We start from the raw sequence: 24270 nt of genomic DNA, 5'->3' as shown, positions 1-24270 counted from the left end.
AATTGTATAGTGTGATTACAATTAAGTGTATGTTGTATGTAGGGTGTAAGTTGTGTATTGTATGTTGTATGTCGTATATTATGTGTTGTATGTTTGTTCTATATATATGTTGTTGTATGTATGTTGGTTGTATATTGTTTTCAAGAAGTGACTGGCAGCCCCCGGGGTGTAAGGGGTGGGTTTTTATTTTTATTTGTTTATCATTTAAGATAGGCCTGTCCAGCAGGCAAATAGGGATAGGGGCATGTGTAAACCAAGGAGGGATGGAACAGAGAAGGGGGGGGCAAGCTATACCAAGTTTGGGCGGCAGGTGCTGGATTGATGCTAGGGGCAGACCAAGTCAATTTAGAGGAACACGGGATAGATGCGTAATACCCATCCCATGCTCCAGGTCTGCCCAAAACCAGAAGTTAACTGGGGGAAGCAGGATTCCTACCGACCTTCGATTGCTGATGTGTAATGCCAGGTCTGTGACACAAAAAACATCTATAATCCATGACATGATATTGGATGAGTGCGCAGACCTGGTGTGTATCACGGAGACCTGGCTGGACGAGGCCTCAGCTCCCATCCTTAAGGCCATGTGTCCACCAGGTTTCTATTATGCACAGCAACCGAGGGTAGGTAAGTGGGGAGGGGGAGTGGCAGTCATCTACTGGGAGTCCTTGATTTTCACCAGGCCTCCGCTCTCAAGGACCAAGGTTGTTGATTGCATGTACTGGAGGTTGGGCCCGAAGGGCAGTTTGGGGATCTTGCTCGTGTACCGCCCGCCCCGCTGCACGGCAGATTCCCTGACCGAGGTGCTCGAGGTGGTCTCGGATGTACGAGCATTGACCCCAGAGCTTTTAGTACTGGGGGATTTCAACGTGCATGCTGAGGCCACTCTCATTGGAGCCCCTCGGGATTTCCTGGAAACCATGGCTTCCTGGGAACTGTACCTTAATAACACTGAGCCCACCTATGTAGCCGGTCATGCTCTCGACCTTGTATTTGTCCTGGGAGCGGTAGGAAGTGTTCTGAAGTTGGGGGGTTATTTCTTTTACCCCCTTGTCATGGTCAGATCACTATCTGGTGAATTTTGACGTCTCGATGCCACACTCCCTCCGCAGGGGTAAAGGACCTATTAGAATGGTCCGCCCCAGGCGCCTGATGGATCCAGAGGGATTCCTGACTGCGCTGGGGGAATTGGAACCTGCTGAAGGTCGCCCAGTCAAAACCCTGGTGATGGAGTGGAATGAGGGAATCACCAGGGCATTTGACCAGGTGGCTCCGAAATGTCCTCTCCCCCTGAATAGAACTCAGACAGCACCGTGGTATACACCGCGGTTGCATAGTCTGAGGCAGGAGGTGAGATGGCTAGAGCGCCGGTGGCGGAAATCCCGTTCTGAAGATGCTCGGACACAGGTTAGAGCAGCAGTAGCTGCCTACCAAGTGGCAATAAAGGCAGGAAATAAGGCTTTCTTTGCTGCCTCTATTGCGTCTGCGGAGTGCTGTCCCAGGAGGCTGTTCCAGGTGGTCCGAAGCCTGGTCGGTCCAGCTGCTCAGGAACCCTTGGAACACTCTAAGGCTTCCTGTGACAAATTGGCAAAGCACTTTGCTGATAAAGTCGAGCACCTGAAGAACTCGATTCCGTACGCTGTGTATGCAGTGGAGGATCCAGAGTTGACCAATTGCAGTCTGGTTCAGTGGGATCGGTTCCAGCCTCTTCCTTCTGAGGATGTGGACAAGGTGCTTTCAACGGTAAAGCCTACCACCTGTCTGATTGATCCTTGCCCGTCATGGTTTCTTATGAAATGTAGGGAGAAATTAGGCGAAAGGATCAGGGCGGTGGTAAATGCATCCTTGAAGGAGGGTGCATTGCCACCAGCCCTCAAGGAGGCAATTATAAAACCTATTTTAAAAAAGGCCTCCTTGGATCCCCAAGTCTTGAACAACTTTCGCCCCATTTCAAATTTGCCATTTTTGGGGAAGATCATTGAGCGAGTGGTGGCTGGCCAGTTGTCAGCACACTTGGATGAAACGGATTATTTGGATCCATACCAATAGGGTTTCAGGACTGGACATGGTACTGAAACAGCCTTGGTCGCTCTGGTGGATGATATGAGGAGGGCATTAGATAGGGGAGAATTCACCTTTCTTGTCCTCCTGGATCTCTCGGCGGCTTTTGATACCGTCGACCACGGTATCTTGTTAAATCGCCTGGAAGGATTGGGAATAGGAGGCACTGTTTTACAGTAGTTCCGTTCCTTTCTCTCTGACAGGCATCAACAGGTAGCATTGGGGAATATGGTTTCAGACCCTTGGCCCCTCACATGTGGAGTGCCACAGGGCTCTATCCTCTCTCCCATGCTATTTAACATCTATGTAAAACCGCTGGGAGCTATCATCAGGAGTTTTGGGCTGTGATGTCACCAATATGCTGATGACACGCAGCTCTATCTCTCCTTTAAATCTTCACCAGAGATGGCTGTGGAGACCTTGTCCAAGTGCCTGGAATCTGTGAGTGGGTGGATGGGAAGGAACAGACTGAAGCTCAATCCTGATAAGACCGAGGTGCTACTTGTGGGTGACGGGGAGGTTGGGTGCTGTTAACCTACAGTTTAATGGGGTAAGTTTACCCCTGAAAGATCAGGTCCGCAGCCTCGGGGTGGTTCTTGATTCCAGGCTGTCCATGGAGGCTCAGATTTCGGCAGTGAGCCGGGCAGCTTGGTACCAATTACATTTCATACGGAGGCTGCAACTCTACCTCCCTATTCATCAGCTCCCACTGGTGGTACACGCCCTGGTCACCTCTCGATTAGACGACTACAATGCGCTCTACGTGGGGTTACCCTTGAAAATGGTCCGGAAACTACAACTGGTACAGAATGCGGCAGCGCGGTTGCTTACAAACAGCCGACGCCGTGATCACATCACGCCAGTATTATTTCACCTACATTGGCTTCCAGTTGTTTTCCGGGCCCAATTCAAGGTGTTGGTATTAACCTTTAAACCCCTATACGGTCTCGGCCCAGTTTACCTGAAGGAGCGCCTCCAGTACCACAAATTAAGCCGCCCAACCAGATCAGCCACACAGGGCCTTCTCTCAGTCCCACCAACGAAAACAGCTAGGTTGGTAGGGACTAGAGAGAGGGCATTTTCAGTGGTGGCCCCCACTCTCTGGAACTCCCTCCCATTCGATCTTCGCCATGCCCCTTCCCTGGATACATTCCGCCGGGCCTTAAAAACTTGGCTCTTTGGACAGGCCTTTAGGATTTCCGGGGAGGGCTAATTTTTTGGGATACTTATTATCTATTGATTGCCCTAACTGATCTCATGCTGCTGTGATTAATGACTTCGTTGTATTTTATCTGTATTGTATTGTATTTTACTGAATTTTAGTTTGTACGTCGCCTAGAGTGGCTTCGGCCAGATAGGCGACACAAAAATTAAATTTTATTATTATTATTATTAAGCCTCTCTGTGTCTTTCCAGCTTCACACCATACTAACATAAAAATTACCTCTTGCCCCAAACAGGTGAAGGAGGGAGGGATACCCTTTTTTATGGCAAAACACTCCTTTCCTGCAAGTCTTCAGACATGTAAATCAGGTTCATCAACCAAACAGACAAAATGACAGGCTGAAAGGGGACCCATAGACATCATGCAAACTAAAACCCTAATCCTAATGAAGGGAAATTGTCTGTATATGTTACGGAATATGCATACAAAAAAACCTGATGGGTTTTTTTTGAAACTAACTTAGGTCCACTAATTTCACTGAGTAAAAGTGAGTTGAATATAACCCATGGTATAAAAAATGCAAATAAATAAGAAGTGGGCTCATCATGCATATTTGGGTTACCGGTGGGTCCCAGGTCTGAAAGACAGAAGACTACTGCAATGAAGCTTGTGCCATAACAAAACAGTTAGGCTGCAATCCTAAATTGAAATACCTGAATTTCATGGGACTTGTAAGCAGACATGGTTTGGATTGTGTTATAGTGCATTTTGCTGCAAGGGTCTGATACTTTTTTTTACCTATGGTAAAAAATCAGTCACATTATTTAAAAGAAGGGAAATGCCAAACACCTGCTTCCTGGTTAGAGATGGAGGTGAAAGTGGTTTCCTATACTGGTTATACTTATCACAGAGAAACTCAAACTTTCACACACAAAGAATCTTTTACCCCATATTCTCCTAAAAGAAAAGAAGGGGCTTTTGTTAATTGTCCTGGAAAGCCATATAAGATTTGAACAACTCACAAATGCATGTCAGAGCCCGGGGCTGGCACAAGGCATGACTGGGTCCTTGGGCACCAACCTGCCCTGGGTCTGTGGCGCCATAGCCCAATCCCCCATACAGGCGACACGGGGCTAATAAACCTACCCACGTATCCCACCTATCTCTCCCGTCCCTGTGAATGACGTGTGCAGAGAGAGCACATGCCTCCCATAAATCCAGATGGTGGTGGAGGCATCAGCCATCATGGTTGATGGCAGGCATGCGCGTGCAGCATGCATGTCATTCACAGGGATGGGAGAGGTAGGGGGGTTGTGCATGTGAGCTTATTGAAGTCCACATTGACTGTATTGGGGGGTGCATGGGAGCTCCCTCTCAACAATCCATGGCACGTTCAGGTGCCAACACTACCACGGGTCACAGAATGGGACCACTGCCCTCCCACCCTAAGGAGGAAGGCCTGACCTGTCTGCCCTCTGGCACCAGCCCTACTAGGGCTCTCCACTGTACAATCTCTAGAAATCAACCTACACAATTAAGCCTGCAGACAGAAGAAACAGCTCAAGCAACAAATAGAAATTGTTTGCTATGTTAATATGAGACAGATAGAATCATAATACAGACATCCTTCCTTATATCATTGTAATGAGAAATTCTGAACATGATTTTTTCTGTACAGGTTCTTCCCAGATGAACACAATGCCTCAGTTCTACCTGGGTTTACTTCTTGTTGGGCTCTGTGCTTTTGTCAACTGTCACCACGTCCCTGACCACCATGAGGACCACCACCTCCATCCTCCTGCTGAAGATCACAGTGATCCCATCTCTTCAAAGATAGCCTCAGGCAATACTGAGTTTGCCTTGAAATTCTACCACCAGCTTGTTTTAGAGGGTGCAGATACGAATGTTTTCTTCTCACCTCTGAGTATTTCCACTGCCTTGGCCTTGTTGTCACTGGGAGCTAAATGTACCACACTGAGTCAGCTTTTGTCAGGACTTGGCTTTAACCAGACTGAGATCAGTGAGCAGTAAATACATGAAGGATTCCATCATCTCCTCTGTCTGTTAAATCGCCCCAATGCTGAAATCCAGTTAAGCATTGGGAATGCCATTTTCACAGATGACCGAGTGAAACTCCTAAAGAAGTACTTGGATGATGTCCAACATTTTTATGAGACAGAGATTTTCCCTACTAACTTCAAGAATTCAACAGAAGCTGAGGGCCAGATCAATAGCTGCATAGAAAAGAAAACACACGGAAAATCGGTTGATGTTGTCAAGGGTCTTGACCCAGAGTCTGTAATGCTTCTTGTAAATTATATTTTCATGAAAGGTAAGTCAGATGTTGTTTTATACCTTGTTGTAACCTTCCTTTGCTTCTTCTTAAATGTTTGGTTTATGGCCTGGCTTTAAAGTGTGGTTCTCGGTGCAGATTTGTCACTGGAGAAAACCAGTGGGATACGGTTATCCCTGGATATAAACTATATCAGAAGGACAGGGAAGGATGTATTGGTGGTGGAGTCGCTCTATATGTGAAAGAAGGCATTGAATCCAGCAAGCTGGAAACGCCAAAAGAGGCAGACTCCTCTACAGAATCGTTGTGGGTGGTGATACCATGCCTCAGGAGGGATTTAATACTGGGAACAATCTATCTTCCCCCTGATCAAAATGCTCAGGGAGACCTGGAGATGAGATATGAAATTGAGGAAGCATCCAAACTAGGAAATGTGGTAGTAATGGGTGACTTCAACTACCTGGACATAGACTGGCCGCATATGTGTTCCAGTCATGACAAAGAAGGAAAATTTCTAGATATTCTAAATGACTATTCCCTAGACCAGCTGGTCATGGAACCGACCAGAGGGATGGCAACCCTGGACTTAATCCTCAGAGGGGACCGGGACCTGGTGCGAGATGTAAGTGTTGTTGAACCGATTGGGAGCAGTGACCACAGTGCTATTAAATTAAACATACATGTAACTGGCCAATTGCCAAGAAAATCCAACACAGTCACATTTGACTTCAAAAGAGGAAACTTCACAAAAATGAGGGGATTGGTAAAAAGAAAGCTGAAAAACAAAGTCCAGAGGGCCACGTCACTAAAAAAATGCTTGGAAATTGTTTAAAAACACTATATTAGAAGCTCAACTGGAATGCATACTGCAGATCAGAAAAGGTACTGCCAGGGCCAAGAAGATGCCAGCATGGTTAACGAGCAAAGTCAAGGAAGCTCTTAGAGGCAAAAAGTCTTCCTTCAGAAAATGGAAGTCTTGTCCGAATGAAGAAAATAAAAAAGAACACAAACTCTGGCAAAGAAATGCAAGAAGACAATAAGGGATGCTAAAAAAGAATGTGAGGAGCACATTGCTAAGAACATAAAAACCAACAACAAAAAATTCTATAAATACATTCAAAGCAGGAGACCATCTAGGGAGGTGATTGGACCCTTGGATGATAAGGGAGTCAAAGGTGTACTAAAGAACGATAAGGAGATTGCAGAAAAGCTAAATGAATTCTTTGCATCTGTCTTCACAGTGGCAGATATAGGGCAGATCCCTGAACCTGAACTAACATTTGCAGGAAGGGATTCTGAGGAACTGAGACAAATAGTGGTAACGAGAGAGGAAGTTCTAGGCTTAATGGACAATATAAAAACTGACAAATCACCGGGCCCGGATGGCATCCACCCAAGAGTTCTCAAAGAACTCAAATGTGAAATTGCTGATCTGCTAACTAAAATATGTAACTTGTCCCTCGGGTCCTCCTCCATGCCTGAGGACTGGAAAGTGGCAAATGTAACACCAATATTCAAAAAGGGATCCTTGGGGGATCCCGGAAATTACAGGCCAGTTAGCTTAACTTCTGTCCCTGGAAAACTGGTAGAAAGTATTATTAAAGCTAGATTAACTAAGCACATAGAAGAACAAGCCTTGCTGAAGCAGAGCCAGCATGGCTTCTGCAAGGGAAAGTCCTGTCTCAGGAACCTATTAGAATTCTTTGAGAGTGTCAACAAGCATATGGATAGAAGTGATCCAGTGGACATAGTGTACTTAGACTTTCAAAAAGCATTTGACAAGGTACCTCACCAAAGGCTTCTGAGGAAGCTTAGCAGTCATGGAATAAGAGGAGAGGTCCTCTTGTGGATAAGGAATTGGTTAAGAAGCAGAAAGCAGAGAGTAGGAATAAACGGACAGTTCTCCCAGTGGAGGGCTGTAGAAAGTGGAGTCCCTCAAGGATCAGTATTAGGACCTGTACTTTTCAACTTGTTCATTAATGACTTAGAATTAGGAGTGAGCAGTGAAGTGGCCAAGTTTGCTGATGATACGAAATTGTTCAGGGTTGTTAAAATAAAAAGGGATTGCGAAGAGCTCCAAAAAGACCTCTCCAAACTGAGTGAATGGGCAGAAAAATAGCAAATGCAATTCAATACGAACAAGTGTAAAATTTCACATATACGCTCATGGGGTCTGAACTGGCGGTGACCGACCAGGAGAGAGACCTCGGGGTTGTAGTGGACAGCACAATGAAAATGTCGACCCAGTGTGCGGCAGCTGTGAAAAAGGCAAATTCCATGCTAGTGATAATTAGGAAAGGTATTGAAAATAAAACAGCCGATATCATAATGCCGTTGTATAAATCTATGGTGCGGCCGCATTTGGAATACTGTGTACAGTTCTGGTCGCCTCATCTCAAAAAGGATATTATAGAGTTGGAAAAGGTTCAGAAGAGGGCAACCAGAATGATCAGGGCAATGGAGTGACTCCCTTACGAGGAACGGTTGCAGCATTTGGGGCTTTTTAGTTTAGAGAAAAGGCGGGTCAGAGGAGACATGATAGAAGTGTATAAAATTATGCATGGCATTGAGAAAGTGGATAGAGAGAAGTTCTTCTCCCTCTCTCATAATACTAGAACTCGTGGACATTCAAAGAAGCTGAATGTTGGCAGATTCAGGACAGACAAAAGGAAGTACTTCTTTACTTAGCGCATAGTTAAGCTATGGAATTTGCTCCCACAAGATGCAGTAATGGCCACCAGCTTGGATGGCTTTAAAAGAAGATTAGACAAATTCATGGAGGACAGGGCTATCAATGGCTACTAGCCATGATGGCTGTGCTGTGCCACCCTAGTCAGAGGCAGCATGCTTCTGAAAACCAGTTGCCGGAAGCCTCAGGAGGGGAGAGTGTTCTTGTACTCTGGTCCTGCTTGTGGGTTTCCCCGAGGCACCTGGTTGGCCACTGTGAGAACAGGATGCTGGACTAGATGGGCCACTGGCCTGATCCAGCAGGCTCTTCTTATGTTCTTATTTCACTGTTTCAGTCTGGACCTATGATATGAGCTCAAATGTCTGAGACTTCATCACAGAGAACTTTCCTAAATCAAGAACATAAAATGACCTTCTCCAACATTATCAATTCATATTGCATATATTGCTCATACTCTTGTCCTGGTAATGAGATGCAGTATTTGGGTACTAGAACAGCAACAGACATACAAAGAGAAGTATTTCAGCACAGCAAGGTGCCATTGCCATTCCACAATGGCTCTGAGTATGTTTATTGATTGATTGATTACATTTCTGTCCCACCTTTCCTCCCAGAAGGAGCCCAGGGAGGCACACAAGGCACAAAACACTAAAAACATCTTAAAACCAAAACATCTTAAAAAAAATAAAATATGTTAAAAATGTTTTTTTATTTTTTTTAATATCTGAAAAAGCATTGCAAAACAGATGCAGACTGGGATAAGGCTTGAATAGCTTGTTGAAAGAGGAAGGTCTTCAGTAGGTGACGAAAAGATAACAGAGATGGTTCCTGTCTAATATTTGTGGGACGGGGATTCCAAAGAGTAGGTGCCACAAAACTAAAGACCCACCTCCTATGTTGCATGGAACACACTCCCTCATGAGATGAGCACAGTGATGGACTGGGTATATAAGGGATTAGACAATCTTTCAGTTATCCTGGTCCCAAGCTGTATAGGGCTTTGTATAGCAAAACCAGCACCTTGAACTTGGCCCAGCAGCTAACGGGCAGTCAGTGCAATTCTTTGAGCACGATGGTAACCTGTTGATGATATCGTACCCTAGCGAGCAGTCGTGCCACCAAATTTTGTATCAGACTGTCCCAGTCCAGTAACTGCTGCAGCTGTCTTACCAACTGAAGCTAGTAAAAGGTATTTCTAGCCACTGAGGTCAGCTGGCACTCTAGCGACAAAGATGGATCCAGGAGCACCCACAGACTACGAACCTGCTCTTTCAGAGGGAGAAGGCAAAGCAGGCAATTGACCAATTATCTGGACTCCAGAATCACCTACCCACAGGGCTCTTATACAGCAATAAATATATTGAACATTTAAATAGCAAATTCAGAGCTACAGTCAGGCATTTCAGCATAGCAGAGTACCACTAAAATCATGAGCTGTTCCTAATGGCCCTGAGTATGGCAATAAATATAGTGAAGATTTAAATGGCTAACTTTAATATGTAGATTTTTGGCAATATTGTAATCAATGTTCTAAGCACTATTTAATTTTTTTTTAGATTTGATTTTTTTCAGATTAAGAGTAAAACTGTGGATCTTACACAGCTATGCAAACCACTGACTGGGACTCACAGCAGTGGAAGGTTTAATGGAGCATCATTGCCACCACTGCATCCACAGCCCTGACATTTCTGCCTGCAAGGAAAGAAGATGGGGATCAGGAAAAATGTCATTTTGCTCCACCACCTCCCAGGCTGGCATGGTACAAATGTCTGGTTTTGGCCTGCTGCCATCATGTGATGACAGTAGGGCCAGCTCAGGATCCTGCAGAAGAATGACTGACCAAGTTCCACCCCCTTGTCTCCCTAAAACACTGTTTCAGGGCTTTCCACTGGCTAACGCTGTACGGGCACAGACAGCAGTAGTTTCCAGCCACAGTTTGGTTGGGTGCATTGAGGAGCTCCACACTAGGGAGGGCACCTCCATTCCATCCAAACTCCCACCAGCCCACTGGATCAGAGGTTTGGATTGTAGCCTTGATAACTAAAAGAAGTTTAGATTGTAGCATCCATCATCTTTTTCCACACATCCCAGAATGAAGACCCCAGATGGCTATCTGAAACTGAAAAGGCAAAGCTTTATTTACATCTCATCAAGGTTCTGCAACTGGATAACTGACCTTGCTTGCCACCATGACTAAGAGAAGGAAACCTTGATCTTTCTTCTCTGAAAGGCAGAGTATACACAGTATATTCTTTTTAGGTTAAAACATGGCAAGGGAAACCTTCCTCCCCTTTCCTCGATTTGATGATATCACCCTAACTCAAGAAAGCAACTGATCCATCCCTTTCATTCCTGGCCTCCTTTGAGTGTGAGGCATGGTGATGCCTGGCTGCTCCATCCACCACTGCCGGCCAATGTTCAGGGGATGGATGCCTCTTGGGCTGACATGATGCTCCCCTCTGCTTGAGCTAGTCAGAAATGAGAAGAGGGTGGGGAAGGCATCCTTTCAAACAGAGATGCCTCCGTCTGTGCACCAGTGCCTCTCCTAATCTTCTTCTCCCTGCCTGCACTACCTGTCTATGACCAAGACAAAGACCAATTAGCCAACTTAAACTACAACATCCAGAGACAATTCTGCAGTGCTAGGTGGGCAACAACAAGGGCAATTGCTCCTCCCAACATGTCCCCATATGAACTTGCCCAGATCCTGAGATTGTTGTCTGTGTGCCACCTACAAGAGAGTCCAGAGGGTGGTGATGAGAAAACGGGGTCTTTTCTGCAGTAGCTCCATTTACGGAATGCTCTCCCCTGGGAGGCCCCCCTGGCACCACCTTTTTCATCCTTTCGGTACCAGGCAAAGTGGTTTTGTTTTCATGGGCTTTTCAGCAGAACCAGTGTTTGCATCTTTTTATTCTAATTATGTTTTTAATAAGTTATCTGCATTTTCTGATGTATTACTGTATTTTATATTTATAAATCACTTCAGGATACTCCCTTGTGAGAAGTGATTCAGAAATGTTCTTAAATAAATTAACCACTATTAATGTGGGTATGTAGGGGGAGATGCACATCAGTGTTACCCATATTTATGCTTGTAAAATGTGAATTTAGACCCACACAGAATGAATTGCTGTAATAGCTTATCATAATATGATAGTCTTCATGTTTATAGTGAATTTAGATCCTTCCTCTCTGATAGAGGTTGTAAATACTGTAGAATAGGTATGCATTGTGCACATTTAAAATTTGATAACACGTAAGCAATTCTAGCAAAATCTGCTTGCAAGTTTTAAAATGTTTTTGGGCAATACCTTTTTTTATCAGTCCTAGCTCTCTGAAAAGAAAAACAACATTCAAAAGTATTGAGAATGGCTAGTTGATTATTAATGTTTATGCCCCGAAATCCATTAACAAGACTTAGGATTTCAGCGTATCCATGTCATTCACCCTGAATTTCTAAAAGGAAAAAATAAATTTTTACACTTGCAAAAATTCATTTTCAAATCCTGGTGTATTACTGAATTTTGAATTTGGGTAAAGTAGTTTTCCATCCTAAACATGAACAAATTGCTTGGCGCTCTCTCCAATAACCTCTGTGCTCTTGTTCTTTTCATAAGCCTATTGGGAAAATCCTTTCGATTATCAAAGCACTAGAGAAGATGACTTCTTCGTGGATGAGCAAACAACGGTGAAAGTCCCTATGATGAACAAAGACAGCATCTTTGAGACTTACTATGATCAGGATCTGTCCTGTCAGGTGGTGAAGCTGCCCTACAAAGGCAATGCTTCAGCATTATTCATTCTGCCTGATCAAGGAAAACTGAAGCAGGTGGAAGATGCTCTGGGGCAAGACGTTTTGTTAAAATGGTCGAAATCACTGAAACGAAGGTATGTAAGTTTGCTGCAAGGAAAGAGTGTACGACCTGGAGTGTGTATATTTGGGTGTGGGTGTACTGTATACACAGAGAGTTGTATTAAATGCTAGTCCTACTCAGTGCAGACCCACTGAAAGTAATGGACTGAAGCTCGTCATAGCCATTAATTTAAATACATTTCTCTGAGTGGGACTAACATTAGATACAGCCCATTGCCCCCACACAAAGAAGACTCGTGACACCAAACTGGTATAATGTTATATTTATTAAAATATAACATCCTAAATCCAATGCAATACAGCCAATTATTCAAATCTATATATTTTCGGGCAGGTGAGGCTAAACCTAACAACGAGGGATTACACCTTCACCTTCTTAAGGCATCACTTCTCATCATCACGTGACTCCATAGTCAAGGACGTGGGTGAATTCCTCCCTCCTTGCTCTTGGAGCCAGCTGCCTGGTTCCAACCCCCACACCATGGCCCCGCCGTACAGGCGTTCACCATGATGCGCAAGCAGGTCCCACAAGGACACAACACAGATCCACACCGGACACAAAGCCCTGATGGTTCCCTAGGAAGTGCCCCTTTTTCATGATGCCTTAACCACCTAATTTTAACCCCCATATACCTCACCTGCCCGAATTCGATGCCAGCCAAAGCAGACACATCCCACCCAACCGAGAAGCCAATTGAATTAAACCCAAGCAGTATGGAGTAGGCAAAACCAAAGGGATTCTGAAATCAGGATCCCCCCCAAAAAATTCCTACTCGGCCCCATTCAGGCAACCAGCAAAGCCCATACTGACAAGGGAGGGAGGGTGGGTGCCGCGAGGCGAAAAAGGCAAGAGTGGGAAGAACGGAGCAGCCTTATATCTGCTGCCCAGCGCCTTCCCTGATAGGATGATTGATCTCACGTGGCTCCTAGCACTTGATTCGAGAATGTTCCCAAGTCTTCCCTGTAATTATGGTGGAGGCAAATATGCCCCTAATTAGGAACGACATTGCCCCCACACAAAGAAGACTCGTGACACCAAACTGGAATAATGTTATATTTATTAAAATATAACATCCTAAATCCAATGCAATACAGCCAATTATTCAAATCTATATCTTTTCGGGCAGGTGAGGCTAAACCTAACTACGAGGGATTATACCCTCACCTTCTAAAGGCATCACTTCTCATCATCACGTAACTCCATAGTCAAGGATGTGGGTGAATTCCTCCCTCCTTGCTCTTGGAGCCAGCTGTGTGGTTCCAACCCCCACACCATGGCCCCGCCGTACAGGCGTTCACCATGATGCGCAAGCAGGTCCCACAAGGACACAACACAGATCCACACCGGACACAAAGCCCTGATGGTTCCCTAGGAAGTGCCCCTTTTTCATGAAGCCTTAACCACCTAATTTTAACCCCCATATACCTCACCTGCCCGAATTCTATGCCACAAGAGGGGATCAGCTTAAGCTTGATCCCCTCCACCCAATGAGGATAACAATTCCCTTAATCCCCCGATAAGATCCTCCAAAAACAGGTCACACCCTTGCTCAGAAAGATGAACACCATCATCTTGAAATAGATGTGGGGCATGGAACCTAATCCTATCATGAGGAATAACTGCCCCACCAAGAGACAAAACTAAATCCCTAACCTTCCTATTGACCCATTTCCTAGCTCTATCTATCTTATTGGGGTGAACAGCACCCCTCCAAACCCTTCTAACAAACATTTCAGACCATACAAGCAGAAGATGGGGATATGATCTAATAAGCCACGTGAGATCACACATAACTTTTAGCAGCAAATCCAACCCAGGACGCTGCACCAAATCATTTTCACCCAAATGAATTAACAATATGTGCGGCCTGTCAGCCAATGACATGATCCGGCACACAGCAGGCAGCAATGCATCCCATAACATGCCCCTCCGGGCTTCCCACTGAATCGTAGCTGTGGCAGAAAGCTGCAGCTGTGTTTCATAAACAGATGAGGATGCCCTCCGGTGAGCCCAAAACACAATTGAGTGGCTACACAAGACGATCCTGACGGGAATTGGGATGTTTGTCAAACCTACAGGAAACAAAAACAAAGTCATCTATTAAAACCTGTCGTAAGACTTAAATGCATCGGAACGCCACCTTCCGATCGCCTGTATCTCGCTGATACTCATGCCCACAAGGGCCGCAGCTGTAGCTGCACCAATCCGGAAAGAATGCAGCCCATAGACTCCAGCATCGCGACCACTGGCCAACAAGGCCCGCCGAACAACGGCCCAAAATTGAAATTGAGTCAGGGCAGTACCATCCACATGTATGAACAAATAACGCTGGCCCGCTGGCCGAATGTATAAGAATTGTCGCATTGCAGACACAGGGCACAATACCTGGACCTGGCGACTTCGTAAAAGCACGATACTGCCATGGCCCTTTTGATCGGACTTAGAGACCCGCAGTGAAAACCTCACTATATCTGCACCGAATGTGCAATCACCAAAGCATAAGGCTCGATAAGTCACATCGCACTTAAAAGGGGGCAATACTTCGCTAGGGCGAAAAGCACCATAAAACATCGTCAGAGTTACTGCGGCAAACAGGTGCGACTCATACTGAGATGAGCATAAAGACTTAAATAGCGCCAGGATCTGGAGGAGGACATCGGGCGTGATTGGCCTCCTCCGGCCAGCGGACATGGGAGCGGAACACGACCAACCCACAAGGACCTTTCTGACCCTAAAATCTACAGAATGATCCGGCAGCCCCTTTTGCCTTGGAAATAAAGGCTAGTGCCGAGAGGTGACCAGCGATAGTAGAAACAGAATTATTGTGCCCTTTTAAATGTGTCATAAACTGCAATAAATGCTCCACAGGAATAGGCCACTCCAAAGGCAGCTCCATGCCTATACGGAAAGTCTGGAACTTAGCAAATGAACGCTCATATGCATTTTGAGTACTGGGAGCCAGAGCGGCAGCAACCGCAACCCCAACTTCTAGTTGCCAAGGTTCCACAGGAAAGTTGGGATTGGTACAGGATCCAGAGCCGCTCCAGGTGCAAGCTCGCAAAAGCGCGCCATCTGCAAGCATGAAAGTGCATCAGCTACCGTATTCTGCAAACCTGGAACATGTCTGGCCAGGAATAAAATATTAAAGCGCAAGCATTGCAACACAAAAGCACGCACCAAGCGCATGACCTGAGGAGACTTAGAAGTTTGGGCATTAATCACGCTAACTGTGGAAATATTATCGCACCAGAAGCGCACTGTGGGGTTTGTAAATGCCTTTGGCCAGATATGAACAGCGACCACAATTGGAAAAAAATCCAAAAATGTCAAGTCGGAAGTAATTCCGATATCATGCCAACTGTCAGGCCATCGCTCAGCACACCACTGGGCTCTAAAGATGACCACAAAGCCAATGCCTCTGGCAGCGTCAGAATGCACCTGTAATTCCGCTTCTAAGAGTAATTCCTCCCTCCAAAAGGAAAGGCCATTGAAATCCTTCAGGAATGCAAGCCACATGTACAAATCCTCTCTCATCCCTGACGTGATCCTTATGAAATGGAAGCGAGAGTGAACTCCCTTCATGGCGTCACATAAACGCCTGAGGAACGCACGACCAGGGGAAATAACTTTGGAAGCAAAACTAAGTGGCCGACAAGTTCTTGTAACCGGGCCAATGTGATCTTTTTCAACCCTATTACTAAACAGAGCAGTTGAAGCAGTACTACCAACTTCTCAAGTGGCAAACGTGAGGACTGAGTCACAGTATCTAACTGAATCCCTAAGAAAATAAGGGAAGTAGTAGGGCCCTCTGACTTTTCGGGAGCTAACAGAACTCCCCATTCGTCAGTTAAAGTGTCAAAAGATTGCCTCAAATGAAGGCAATGAGAAGACCCGGCCGGCCCCGCAAATAAAAAATAAAAGATAATGAGCAGAAAAGGAGGACGATGCTTTCCTCCTCAATGCCCATTCTAGAAATGTGCTAAATGCTTCAAAAGCAGCACACGACACAGAACAGCCCATTGGCATAGCTCTGTTGACGTAGAACTGATCTTGAAATTTAAAACCAAGCAAATCCACATCCTCAGGGTGTACTGGCAAAATCCGAAAAGCAGATTTTATATCACACTTTGCCATTAAAGCACCCCTTCCAGCTTTTCTAACTACTCTAACCGCCTCGTCAAAAGAAGTATATCTAACTGATGCAAATAATGGGGAAATGCCATCATTGACAGAGGCCCCTTTTGGGAATGACAAATTATGAATCAGGCGATATTCTCCAGCCTGCTTCTTAGGGATAATACCTAAAGGGGAAATCCTCAAATTTTCCAAAGAAGGAAAACGGAAGGGGCCTGATATCCGATCAGCAAGTATCTCCTATGAAGCTTGGCCAAAACTACGGGCGCTAAATTACTATAAGAGGGCTGCTTGACTAGCGATGTAGCAATCCTAGGACCCTCATAAGGGATACGAAAACCATCCGTAAAACCCTGGAGTATAAAACTAGCAGCCTGCCGATTGGGATAATGCTCTAACAGCTTCGCCAAAGGAGCCAGCTTGATCGGGCTACTGGCCTTGCGACGTACAGCCGCTATTGCCAGACCCACGTTTTGGCTGTGGGTGCTCCCCTGTACCCTGTGGAGCTGTACGTGCCCTCTGGCAAGAGGAACTAGAGTGGTTGCCTCTGCACAGTGCACAAACATGTCGGAACCTACAGGGACGTCTTGAGCATCGGCCATTGCTATTAAATGTCCAGCAGACTTGTTGGGATTGAACCCACTGCCCGCCTTGGCTGTAGCCAGAGGCGGAAGTCTGCGCACGTGCCAATAAATGCCCACTATCGGCCCTATCTCCAAGATAGCTTTGCTGATCCGAACCGCCCTTTCGTAGTGGAAGCAGATGCTTCAGATTTTGCCATCGGGGGGGGGTCCTGCTACAATTAGACCAAGAAGGGAAGGAGCTGCACCCCTGTGCGTACTTCTCTCGGAAGTTAAAGCCTGCAGAGAAGAACTACACAGTTTGGGAGAAGGAGCTGCTGGCCATCAAGGACTCTTTTGAAAACTGGAGACAATACCTAGAGGGGACCTCTCATCGAATTGAAGTGCGCTCCGACCACAAGAATCTTGAAAGCCTCCAAACCGCCAGAAAGCTGAACCAGAGACAGATAAGATGGTCCCAGTTCTTCACTAGGTTTAACTTCCAGATTACTTACCATGCCCAAGCCAAAAACCAGAGAGCGGATGCCTTATCCAGACAGCCACAATACAAAGAAAGTGAATCCGAGGACCAGCCTCAGTACGTAATCCCGCCAGAGAAATTAACGTTGGGAGTATGCCAGCCTTCATGGGAAGAGGAACTCAAAAAGGCACAACAAGAAGATGCAGACATGCTAAAATATCAGCAGGAGACGGGACAAGGTCAAGACTCAGAAGTAACCTTTCACTGGAGAAATGGACTGTTATGGTTCAAAACCGCCAGATATGTGCCAGAAGGGGAATTAAGGCTCAGAATCCTACGCCAGTGTCATGATTCCATCACAGCAGGACACTTTGGGATTCACAAGACCATTCAGAATGTGGCCAAGGACTTCTGGTGGCCTAAAATGCGTCGGGATATTGAGAGTTATGTAAAGTCCTGCTCTGTCTGTCTGCGGACAAAAACACAAACAGGGACACCAGCAGGACTGTTACAACCGTTGCCTGTCCCACACGAACCCTGGAAGGACCTCTCCATGGATTTTATAACTGATCTACCCAAGTCCCAAGGAATGACAGCCATCTTAGTAGTGGTGGATCTACTTACCAAAATGGCACACTTTCTTCCTTGTGCAGGGGCCTTAGAGGCTAAAGAAACGGCCAAGTTATTCATAAAAGAAGCCTACCGGCTGCATGGATTGCCAAACAGCGTAGTCTCAGACCGAGGAACTCAGTTCACAGCCAAATTTTGGAGAGCAATGTGGAAACAGTTGCAGACGGAATTAAAACTCTCCTCCGCCCATCACCCCCAGACAGATGGGCAGACGGAACGCTTGAATGCCGTTTTGGAAAGATATTTACGAAGTTATGTAAATCATATCAACAGACTGACTGGGTATCATATTTGCATTTTGCAGAGTTCGCCTACAACAATTCTCTGCACTCCAGCACTAAACAAACCCCGTTCTTCGCTAATTATGGATTCCATCCTAAAGTCTTTCCAAGCAGCTCAGAAGGAATGCTGGTACCGGCAGCTGAGAACTTCCTTAAGGAATTGCAAGCGGCGCAACAGACACTGAAACAGCAGTTAAACGAAGCCAAAACGGAGTACAAGCGAGTTGCTGACCTGCACAGGAAGGAGGGCCCCATCCTTCAACCGGGAGACCAGGTATGGCTGTCCACCCACTTCCTCCAGATGCCGGGCAAATGTAGAAAATTACAAGACAAGAGGGTGGGTCCTTTCAAATTAGAAACTCAAATCAATCCCGTGGCGTACCGACTGAAGCTGCCTGACACGTTTAAAATACATCCTGTGTTCCATCGATCCCTCTTAACGAAAGCCGCCCCTTCCAGTGAGTTACGGCTGGAGGAACCTCCCGGAGCTCCACTCCTGGTAAATGAGCAGCTTGAGTTTGAAGTTGAGGAGATCTTAGATTCCAGGATCAGACGCCACAAGCTGCAGTACTTGATTCACTGGAAAGGCTATGGGGTGGCTGACAGATCATGGGAAGATGCAGCTGATGTGCATGCTCCAGAATTGGTAAAACTTTTCCATCAACGTTTTCCCCACCGTCCCAAGCCAGACAAGGGGAGGGGGGCACAGCCTGGGAGGGGGGATGGTGTCGGAAGGCAGAGCTGGGGTCCCAATCCCGGGGAGCTGGATCCCGGAGAGTTGGGAGAAGAGTATTCGGATGGATGGCAGAGGGAAGGGGGAGGAACTTCCCCCCTTTGGAGCGAAGACGAAACAGAGGAACTGCCAGTGATAAGGTCGCTTAGCAACGGGGAGCCTGAGCCCTCCCTGGACATTCTCATGCCTCCCCCTCTTTCAGGCTCAGAGCAAGAGGGGAAAGAGGGAGGGCTGCTCACAGCCGAAAAGCGGGGAGGCAGTTTACCATCAGCCCCTCCCCTATCCCCCATCCTGGAATCGGAAACTTCAGAAGAGGAGGGGGTGATGCTTCCCCCCTCACCGCGCACACGCAGACAGCTGAAAAGACAGGAGAGAAGGGGGGGAAGGCGGGCAGTACCTGAGGGGCAGTTAAGGAGGAGCGAAAGATTGCGCGCCCGTTTGGCCCCTTCTTAAAGAACAGGCGGGAAGAAGTGCCTTGCTCTGTCAACTTTCTCCCAATGCCGCAGGACCTGTATCCCTGTATTGCTTCATGAGAAAATGCAGTCTTTGTTTGGACATTACCCTAATAAAACACGAATTAACTACAGCCGTTGGTCTGGTTCCTGAGTCACATCCTGGGCCTGACAGGCACGTATGGTGCCCAAATTCTATTCTTCATCAGAAGATTGAGTCTGCTGAGATGGGGGGCACTTCGTGGCCTGCTTCACCACCCGCACTCCTTTCTTTTGTTGCACCTTCTTGGGCGGCATGCTCAGAACAGCAAAATAACAATTACACAATTAACAAAATTATAAAACTCCAACAACGTTTGAATACACAAACTTATCACAGAATACCAGCACTCCTACAGTGCCAAGTACAAAACATTAACAAAATTTTATAATTATGATTTATATTATTATTTAAATTTTATTATTATTATTTATTATTATTATTATTTTATAATAATCCAATTAATAAATTGTTACTATTGTTAAGAGATGAGGGAGGGGATAAAGGGGCTTCTTTAAAAGGGGAATGAATTTTACGCAATGAATATAATTAATAAATTAACAAATATAAAAATCCAACAACTACTGCAACACCTGAACAATTGATCTTAATAAACCAGAACTATCAATATAAGAACTACTCAAATAATGAATTGAAAAACCAACAAACAGAAGAAACAAATAAGCTAAATATGAAGCAAAACGAAAGGAAAGGGGAGGGGGAGGGGGGCGGATAGCAAAAACAAAACCTAAAGCCCAAAGCACCAAATAAAATTCAAACACAAGGAAACAAATAATACACCAACTACAATTCCTAAGCAAACGGTACTGGTAAATTAGGGAACTTAATGCTATAAATACAACAGGAACACAAGCGAGATTAAAGGGAGGACGAGCCGGCTAGAAGCCGTCGGGCGGGTGGGCGGACGCCCGCTGCCCAGCTGATCGGCAGGAACGAGGAAAGGAGTTAAAGGGACTTCAAGGAACGGCAGAATAAAAGCAAACAAGCAACGAGGGAAATAAGCAGAATGATCGCGTCTGAGCACCAACGACGCCACGGAGCGAGGACAAACCGCACAAGCCGCGAGGTGAAAAAGGCAAGAGCGGGAAGAACGGAGCAGCCTTATATCTGCTGCCCAGCGCCTTCCCTGATAGGATGATTGATCTCACGTGGCTCCTAGCACTTGATTCGAGAATGTTCCCAAGTCTTCCCTGTAATTATGGTGGAGGCAAATACGCCCCTAATTAGGGACGACATTGTTTAAAAAGGAAACTAGAATCTTCAATTTAAATTGCTTGCTTTTAACAAGTTATTGTGAACCATTTTTAATCTAGCCAAACTGTAAATTCCTATTATTTGTAGTCTATATTTTCTGCAAGTGGTCTCTCATCAGCCTCTGGTTCTTCTTTCAACAGAAGAATGCATCTGTTCCTTCCAAGGTTTGCAATCTCTGGCAGCTATGCTCTCAAAGAGATATTAACAAGAATGGGTGTTACTGATGTATTCACAAACCAAGCAGACCTTTCTGGAATTACTGGGAACCCGAAGCTGAAGGTTTCCAAAGTAACCTTCTTAAAATTCATCATGCCCCAAGAAGCATTGTTAATCATGTTGCTTTCTTGGCCAGAGGTGCGATCCTGTCTGAAAGATCAAAGAAATGTCATTTGGGGACTACAGTACTTGAATCTGCCCTGAGTGTTGTTTCATCTGTGAAGATTTTAATATTATTGTTATTATTTGATTTATATCCCACCCTTCCTCAGGAGGATTGTCTCCATGTGTGAAAAATCCATGTGCATAGCATGTTCCAGATGGATGCAATTGCAGCATCATAGGCACTTGCATAAATTGTTACATGTGGTAGGATGCACACCTTTCCTTCCTTCAACCAGAAGTTATCTCAATAGGGGCAAATGGTCATGTGTGAAGCAACTTAGAGAGAAGCAATATGGTGTTTGGAAGGCAGGTGAGCACCACCAACCACCTTGCCTGCATCATCCTGCTAGCCACTATCGCTCCTTCTTTCTCTAACCCCTCCCAACTCAGATGCTTAATTTGGGTTTCAGAACCCTGATTAAACATGTGGTTGAGAGCAGGGGAAAAGAGATGCAGCTTCTCCTTTTTTCCCGACCCCTCCCAAACACATGGTTAATTAGGGTTTAAAAAACCTAATTAAATTCAGAGCTGGCCCCTGAATTAATTCAGAGCCTGGATATTTGTTGAATCAGCCACAGATTGGATCAGAGTCTCATCCGGACCATTATGTGATAGTTTGGTTAAGGGGATGGGAACCTTTGTAAAAGCCATTTGGGTTGTTCAAATTTTCCTTTGGAATGTTCAAAGAAACCTCTCAAGATATCTTGAACATTTCAAAGGAACGTTTGATGGAGAATTTTTATTTTCTCCTGTGGGATCTTTGCTGGGGGTCCTTTAAGTAATCAATGACACAGACTTAAAGCAATAAGGTAGGCCTTTATTCTTACAAGCATATGCAGGGTCAGTCCCCCAGAAAGTCTAGAGACGACTGCACTGAGGCACTGTGTGCAAGCTCTTTTATAGAGTACAGTTACAGCATGTGACAGTAATAAACCAATCCCCTAAGTTCTTCCCCACGTAACGTAACAGTTCTTCCCTCTTGCAATATTTCCAACCAACCAGATAACATTATTAAAATGAATTCATGTATATTCATAATTTTACAGATACCTCCCATCCTATTGTCTTTCTGTCCTCCCAGATTAATGTCAATCTGTCCCCTTGACCGATATTACCACTATTCTACTGTCAGACATTACTGATGATTTTATTCTGTACATTCCATTCCATCATGGCTTCTGATCAGCCAAGCTGGCCAGGGACATCTCTACGACATTACAACCTGTTCTTTTAAGTGATACCATGATGCAAGGCCAAGTTTGGTTCTCCTTAGAGTGACTGGAAGTTCTATATGAAATTCCACTTATAATTACACTGCTATATAGAAAGATTAATTATAAATCACATAAGAACATAAGAACATAAGAACATAAGAAGAGCCTGCTGGATCAGGCCAGTGGCCCATCTAGTCCAGCATCCTGTTCTCACAGTGGCCAACCAGGTGCCTGGGGGAAGCCCGCAAGCAGGACCCGAGTGCAAGAACACTCTCCACTCCTGAGGCTTCCGGCAACTGGTTTTCAGAAGCATGCTGCCTCTGACTAGGGTGGCAGAGCACAGCCATCATGGCTAGCAGCCATTGATAGCCCTGTCCTCCATGAATTTGTCTAATCTTCTTTTAAAGCCATCACCATATTATAGCTGAAAGCCACAGAATATAAAGAGTGATTTAGGAACACAGTAAAGGGGAAATTTTTCATCAAATACAGAGGGATGAAGAAGGTAGCCCACCTCAGAATACCTCTCACCTCGAGAACACACTTAATTACATTTATGAAGTAAAATTATACACATCATGCTACTATAAAAATCAATATCAAGCTCAAATTTTATCTCCTTTCTACCTTGATTCTATTATGAAGACTTCCCTTAGCTGAGGCCATTGCTCTGCAGCATACTAGATCAAGAACCTCTTTTCCAAGATCAAATAGTAAAAAGTATATTAATCAAAAGATTGTACGCATTTTGTTTAAAACAATACCAAATTAATGATCTGCGGCCATGCATTAGCCAATCTTGCCACAGAAAGAACTTGGGAATTTACAGCAAGGTGAACTTGACCATTTTCCTGCTTTCCCTACACACAGGCCTGCTTTTAATGCCTGTTGTGTGTGAATATAGGGAAAGAAATCCATTTTTCCTTCATCATTTTCAAGGGCCCAAATTGCTTGGGGCCAAGATGCTTGGGAGATCCTCCATCACATTCTAAAAGATTAAATTATTTTCTAGCCAAGACAAAGGAATGAAAAGATTCGTGTCACAAAGGATCACTTTGGAGCAGGGAGGTTTTGAGGAATCACCTTCAGTTTGGAGACTAATTCTTTTAAGAATATGATGCTGAGTATTGTTTTGGAGAGTGAGATCAATAGATCAACTAGGCAAGAAATGACCAAGTTGTCTCTTACTTATTCAATACGTAGCTCTGTTTTTCAGGACTAGATGTTTGCATAATAATATCTGGATCACTATCTTGCACTAATTCTTGTTTACTCTCTCTGCAGGCTATTCACAAAGCTTATTTAAATGTCCATGAGAATGGCACTGAAGCTGCAGCCACCACTGTCATTGAAACAGTCCCTTACATGATTCCCCCTGTAATTAAGCTCCGTCATCCCTTCTTGGTGTGTATCTTCATTGACAATATAATAGCTTTCAATGGAAGAGCTAAAAATCATACAGAGACATGATGGCATAACTAGTGTTGCAGCACAGACAACAAACTGTTTCCAATATACAGCGTGTGTGAAAAGATCCAGTCACTGTCATGTATTCCCAAAAGAATTAAACACTGACGGAGTCTCTATGTCAGTGAAATCATGTGGTGTTTCTTCTGTGTGAAAGTTCAAATCTGAAGAACGTCTAATCGTCAACATCCAAATGCTCCAATCTTGAATTACACTCAGAAAAAGAAATCCTTTTTGCACAAATGGGACATTTTCTCCTAGGACTAGTTGCCCCATTGGGGACAATTTGGGTGGGGGGAGCTTGGAAGGGAAGGGAACATCCTCCCCACACACTGCCCCTCCCAAAACTGCACTTCCACAAAGCAATGAGGCTTAGGAGAAAAGGTTCCATTTGCAGGACTGGGTCTTTTTTCGAAGTGACTTTCCTGCATTGGGGGAAGGAGAGATTAGAAACTGGGGGAGATAACAGAGACGGGAAAGTTCAATGAGTGCATGTGCGTTGGGATCTTTACTGGTGCATGAATTGTGCATGTGTGGTGAAT

At 45.1% G+C, this 24270-nt stretch overlaps 1 pseudogene; it reads left to right on the top strand.

Annotated features, from left to right (window-relative positions):
* The first annotated feature begins 4907 nt into the window (after nt 1–4907).
* LOC133377642 (alpha-1-antitrypsin-like) lies at nt 4908–23806 on the top strand (annotated as a pseudogene).
* The last annotated feature ends 464 nt before the right edge of the window (nt 23807–24270 follow it).

This window comes from Rhineura floridana, chromosome 2, assembly GCF_030035675.1.
Source record: "Rhineura floridana isolate rRhiFlo1 chromosome 2, rRhiFlo1.hap2, whole genome shotgun sequence".
In the NCBI taxonomy this organism is placed as follows: Eukaryota; Metazoa; Chordata; class Lepidosauria; order Squamata; family Rhineuridae; genus Rhineura; species Rhineura floridana.
Note: the sequence above shows the minus strand (reverse complement) of the source record. Positions and strands in the feature narration are given on the sequence as shown.